Genomic DNA, 7,112 nt, shown 5'->3' on the forward strand with positions numbered 1-7,112 from the left:
TTTCAGCCTTTAGATCTCTTGGATGAGGGATCCATTTATAGATGTGTGAAAGGGTGTGAGTCATCCATGGGGTTTGATTAGTGTCATTCCACTTGTTACAATTGGTTCCACAAGAGAAGGGATTGGAGAATTTCTTAGATCCCTTACCCATTCTTGGGAGAATTCATAGAGGCAAGTGGCAGAGGAGAAGTTTCTAGAAGATTCCATGAGCAACCACTTAGCAAACTGTCCTGGACATTTGTCCACCCTCGCCCATCGCACCCTACAGAAGGCCTAAACAATATGAATCACACCCTGGAAGTGTACCACTCAGTATGCATCACACTTTGCCAGTAGAGCAGTTAGTATGGTTCAATTTAGGTAATTTCTAGATGGTTTCTTAGATGGAACTTTTGGGGAATGATGTATTCAGATGACTGTGATCTTTTAGGGTATGAAACAACTCTTTTAGGGGTTGATGAGCCCTAATACATTGATATATAAGTTTGGGGTTGATGTACCCAATATGTCTATTACAGCTGGCACATAATTGGAAATTTTGGTCCACAGGCACTAGAGGGTAGGCCTATAGGAACGAATTTAGGTTGTTGGTCACTCCATTGCCCATAGCATGAGAGTAACTATGGCCTAAAAGGTCTAGAACAATAATGGAACCTAGGGATAGGTTATATGAGTGGTTGAATTGTCTCCTGAGGGTTTTGGTGATGATGTTGGATGAATATGTGTGATGTTCCGTTAATTCCACATCCTTAAGGTCACATAGGTGGTTGAATTTGCTCATAGTATCCTCTCGTCTCATGTTTAGCCTGGTTGGCATGGTTACTTGGGTGGATGTGGGAGGAGGTTGTTACAATTTCCATTCAAAATAATTGAATGATGTGAGGATCATTGATGGGGGCTTATTAATTCTCTATGAGTGCTACAATGCTTTGTCTCATGCAAATAAAAATAGGTGTTTGTTCTTACGAGTTTCTCTTGTGCTCCAATACTAGAAAAAATTGTTGGATAACTTGCACACAAAAACCTAGTTGCAAAAAATAAACAATAATTTCAAGGTTCAGACTAAAGAGAATGTATGGATTTAGATTGTTTAAAAGAATGAATGAAACATATAAATATATTTTTTCTTTGTGAGAGCTAATGTACACTAAGTTGGCCTTATAATACATGCACGTAGATAATCACTAATAAAAAATACCCCCAGTCTTAGTTAACGTGCCATGCAATAGAGTTATTCCTCAATTAACTAGTCACACATAAGTGAAGAATTCATGCATGCACAACGGGCCTTAATTAATTAGTCGACAACATTAATCCTAATAATAAATATTACAATATAATTAATAATAATATCGCAAACAATAACAATAGAAACCAAATTAGATATAACCAACAATAACTTGTCTAGGTGACAGAGAGTTACCCATACATGCCTCATGAAGTACTTCCATGGAAAAAGAAGAGATGTCAGATGGCAAAGACTCCAAATCCCATAGAGGAAGCAAACATTTACCTAGTCAAATTCCCTTGACCTTGGTGCACATGGATCCCAACAAAGTCTTGAATACAAAACCAGACGCATTGAATGATGGCAGCTGCTGAATCCTTACCACCCTAGCTTTTCTAATTTCATCGTGAGGCTGAATAGTAAGTGTAACCATCACCCTTGAGCTCAATATTCTGTTTCATCTCCCGCGAAAGACAAACTACAACTTTCCTTTGCCTCAACAAACGATATACCCTTCGCCTCTCCCGATACTTCCACTGTTGAATTGAATGCAACCCATCAACTCTAATTATGGAGGTCTGGGGAAAAAGTACAACGCCAAGGCATTGTGCTTATAACAGTGAGACATTTCAAAATTCAAAAGAAAATCAAATTTTGCTCAAAATTTCTGCAAAAATAGGGCTCAAAGGCAAAGAGATATCTCACTAACCATAAGGTTTCTTGGAAACCTGAGAGAGGTTTTTCTTCTTTGGAATGTTATGAACAAAATATCCTCTAGTTTTAAAAAATAATTTCCCATTCGTTCTGAATCCAAGTTTTAAGTTGGTCACTAAAAATGCGTCGCCATCTGGGAAAAGTGCAGCGCAAACTTGGAGGAGAGATTTGAATGCCTTCCTGTGCTCCAAATTTTGATATGAAGGTACCATTTTAAATATTAGGATGTCTAGTACATAATAGAGTCATCGAGCACTACAAACACCTACTTCAAGACACCTAAAAATTCAATCTCCCAAGACTACTACAGAAATGCAACAACTCTCCTATAGTAACTATATTTTTTACATTTTTCCCAAATCATAATACGTGTATAAATTGAAGGAGGCTTTTGTTCCCTATTCTATTATTGACAAAAACACCTTTCACTTTTGTCAAATTTGTCTTCCATACTTCAGAAACAAATTTTTAAGTAAGATTGTCCCTATATGTGGAAAATGATTTGTCTCTTGGAATGATTTATTGAGAAATGGTGTAGACATGATCTCATGTGCTGAAGTGGGCTCATACCTGTTGATATGACCTCCCTTATGCCTCTTCTTCTCATTAGTCTCTCACTCCATAGTAAACCCTAACTCAATTGGAGGGGAAATTAGGGTTTAGTGTAGGGAAAAACAAGGGATTTGGATAGTTTTAGAAATGGAGGGAGATGTAGGGGTTAGGGGGTTTCTAAATTTTTAGGAAATTTTGGAGAGGTAGGGATGGATGTTAGGAAGTGGGGAAAAGTGAAATTTCAAGGAAGGGGTCCAAAATGTCAAAATACAGTCCTAGCCTAGGAAGCCATAGTCTAGGCTAGGATTTGTGGGAAAATGATGATTTTGAGGGATAAGAGTGAGGCAAAATGTCTATGGAGGTATATGGAAGGTGGGGTAGGTTAATTGAGCTTATTTTTTATGGTTTCTATCAATAATTCCACCAAAGAGATGATGAAACCAAGTAAACCTAGGAGCGGGAAATCTGATCTTTCCAAGCATGAACTGATGGTGGCAAGGAATCACTTGTATAAGAGTGAAATTGGGTTTTCTTGGTGGAGATATTTCTTATAAAGTTGGAATGAGAAAATGAGAAGCTCTTTTTGGTATTTTATGGCTTGTAAATCAATTTTCTCCTTTGGTGATGTAGTGGCCCCACCATGTCCTTTCACATTATGATTTGATTTGCTAATGAACTGCAGCCTTAGAACTTTTTTTCATGTATTACATCTTGATGAAGATGAAAACACACCTTAGAAAGTTTTATTGAAAATTTTTCACTATTAATACTCCTTCAAAAGATGACTCTGATGGTGAAATGACCCATTTTCATGATTTTGACCCTATGACCTAATGATGACACAACATGGAAGAATGAGTTGAATGATGACCATGATGACCATGACACTCTTTCAAAAAGGAATGACCTGACCATGCTGATGTCCATTGACCATGAAGGCTAAAAGGAGTAATCATAAACCTATACAACTAACTAGTGACAAAATTTTTATTGAAAACCTATTTGAAACCATAAACATTTGACCTAGGACCTTAACAAAAACTTTAAAAGAGCATAATTTGATCATTGGTGACTGACAGGACTGGTAGACACTAACAGTGGCTCCAACTGGGGATGGAAATTCCTTTATGAGGTGTTAAGAACATCGTAGACCAAGTAGCTTTATCCATTGGGCATGGAGTCAAAAATGGAAAGGATAAACTCAATACTAAAAACACTGACTGAAAGACTTAAGACAAATTGAAACTAACTTAACTTAACTCAAAAACTTGACTATTAATTGAACTTACTTACACATGGAAACAGGCCATCGGGATCTTAGGTCCTTCACCTTGGGCTTTAAATCCTGATGATAATCGTCCACATGGTAAAGATATATGTATACACTCATGTGAAATGATCATTCTAGTGTAAACTATCCAGCAAATGGCTACTTACTTGAATCTTGCTCACACTTTCCTCAAGAAAGTATAAAAAACAAATGCTAGGAAACTCTAAGTGTGCACTAAAGATATGCTCATGATCCATAAATACAAGAAAACTCATCTCCCTTGATGGCTGAAGAAAATTAGCAAAAGGATCCTGAAACTTGTGAATGACTAGTTTTTCTTGATGATCAAGCTCCGGACAAGAATCTTCTTCATTACTCTCATGATGTGACTACAAATTTTTGTATGAGCTTTGTAGAGAGACTCATGTTGAAGAAGACAATGAAGCCAGCTACCTGATCAAGTTCGTGTCATATTTGTTTTGAAGCTCATAGTTAACTAATGGAGAAGGACTTTGATTAAAGATATCATAAAAGAAATCAGATATTGGATGATGGAGAACTTGAGAGGACTGTTGCAACTTGTCATACATTGGTTCCAATGAGACTAAATGATTTTCCATAAGCTTTTCATTCTTTTCTCTAGAGATATTATCAAACTTTTTCTTCAAAAACTAAAATGAATCAAAACTTAATGGTACAAAATTATCCTGCATTAATTCACAATATGTCTCAAATTCTAAACTTTCATCTATGATTTGAAACTCAGGGTAACTTAGTGGCTAAGATTATGGAGTGAAATAAGCTTCCATAACGCAAGTGACCTCCTCAACCAATTCATGAGAAGGCTACCCATTTATGTTGTTGAAAAGTCTCTTATCTTCTCTCTTATAGTTTTCTATTATTTTTTCAAATGAGGAGAGACACAAGGGTAAGGAGTCTTGATCAAGAAGTTCATTTTCTTCTTTGTGCTCAATATCAAAATTGAAAGACTGTTGATTTCTAATCTTAGGAAAGTTTTCTCTCAGTAATTGAAATGAAGTAAAACATAAAGAGATGGTGTCCTTTTCCTTTCTTGGTCACTGTTGTTCTGTCATTTGAACAACAATTGTTCAATTCGTGTCCTTGCATATAAATATATAGAGAAAGTTAGTTTTTCATGCCCAGCTTTACCCAACTCATTAATCATCAATTCCATCCATCTTCTGTGATTTTTTCTTCTATATTTATTCCTAGAATGAAGATAAACAAATAAATCGCAATGATTAATTAAGCTAATATGAGGACAAAACATACCTTTTCCATGACCTAACACCGAGAGCCATTCTTCTATATTTGGTCCAGTTATTCATTCATAGATCTCACCCAGGACATGTCCTCACTTTCCTAATTGAGATTTTTAGGCTTAACCTAAGATAACAGAGCAATATTTGCACAGCTTGAACTTCCAACAAATTTCCTTTTGGTCTGAACAAGAAATATTTGACCTCCAAGAATTTGACTCTCAGGATGTTCTTTCTATACATACCTTAAGGTTTTTTAGGTCTTGGAGTTGTTCTCATTTCTATGTCTTCAGTATATGACTCTGTTTCTTCATGGTCTGAGGACTCGATGGATAAACTCTCTTCTCCATATGAGTTCTTGTTTCCTTTACAGATATCAGGTTGTGGATCTATTTCATCTACTACTACATCGATGCAATCCTCAATCCTCTTTTCCCTTTTGTTGTAACACTTTTATCCTTTACTTCGAGCAGAGTACTTGAGTAACATACCCTCATCAGTGTGTGAATCAAACTTTCCAAGATTTTTAGCATTCCTTTTCATAAAGAATTTTCTCCTAAACACCTTGTAATGTTTCAATGATGTAGGTCTTCCCTTCCATAATTCATAGGGAGTTTTATCGCTATTAGGCCTGAGTTATATTCTATTTGATAGGTACCGTATTGCTTGTGCTACTTCTCCCCAGAAAATGTGAGGTACATCTATTTCATCCATCATAACTCTTGCCATTTCCTAGATTGTTCTATTATTTCTCTTAACTACTCCATTTTGTTGTGGAGTTATAGCCACATAATACTTCCTCCTAATGCCATGCTCTTCATAGAAGTCATCAAACTCTCTTGAAGTGTATTCTCCTCCTTTGTCTGATCTTAAGCATTTGATATTTATATATTTCTCATTTTCTATTTGAGCTTTAATTTTTTTTAAATATTTAAATGATTCTTATTTTTATTTTAAGATCATGATCAAAGTGGCTCTGGTAAAATCATCAATGAGCAGCATAAAATACCATTCTTCTCTCAAGCTTCTTTCTCTCGTTGGGTTGCATATATCTGTGTGAATTGGCTCCAATGGTCTAGATGAAGAGAACTTGATTTACTTGAAATTAGTCTTAGTCTTCTTACCAAATTAACATGACTTGCAGATTGAATTATTAGGCCTTGAAAGTCTTGGAAAACCTATCACATCTCCCAGCTTGCTGAATCTTATGAAACTGTTAAAATTCATATGACCAAGTATCTTGTGCCATAATTTTGCTTCATTCGTCTTGCTCAAATAGAAATTTAATCTGGAGTCATCAAACACATGTACATTATTGTGAGTTATGACTGCTTTTCCCACTAGCTTTCCATTTTTCTCATTTCATATCTCACAGTCCTTGGATCGAAAGGTCACATTTAACAATTATCATACATTTGGCTTACACTAAGCAAGTTGTGGTTGAGAGATTTCACATACAAGACATTTTGGCCTTTCATATTTTGATCAAGACTAACTATATGCCCTTACCCTTAATTCTTGTTGGGGCATTGTTGCCAAAAGTTACATTGTTCCCTCTATCTTTTTATTTTATCATCAAATTTTTTCTCTTATCCCGAGTCATATGCTTGGAAGAACCACTATCCACATACCATCTATTATGTTGATTATGTGCTGATAGATAAAGTCCACATGTCATGGGCTTCTTAATTTTTCGTTTCCAACTCTACTTATCCTTTTGAAAATTTAGTTGCTAAGTGTTATGGGACTTACATGGGTACTCAAACATTCTTCTTCACACACTTTCCTTGTGCCCAAAATTATTACATTTGAAACATTCACCATCGCTTATTAGGGGGGAGAAGGAATTTCAATCTATGAGAGGAGAGTTTTGAGATCTAAAATTCCGAGTCGACCTAGTAGCCAATGCCCCTATGAAATCTATTCCCTTGCAAAACCTCCCAACCTTTCATGGGATGACCACAGAGGATTTGAATGCCTTCTTATTTTAGTTTGACATCCTCTGCAGAGGATATGATTATACCACCAACCCTCAAAAATTAAATTTGTTCCCTTCTACTCTCAAAGG

The sequence above is a fragment of the Pinus tabuliformis genome, chromosome 4_1 (assembly GCF_031772625.1).
Source record: "Pinus tabuliformis cultivar Carrire ecotype Pingquan chromosome 4_1, CPIR1, whole genome shotgun sequence".
Taxonomy (NCBI): Eukaryota; Viridiplantae; Streptophyta; class Pinopsida; order Pinales; family Pinaceae; genus Pinus; species Pinus tabuliformis.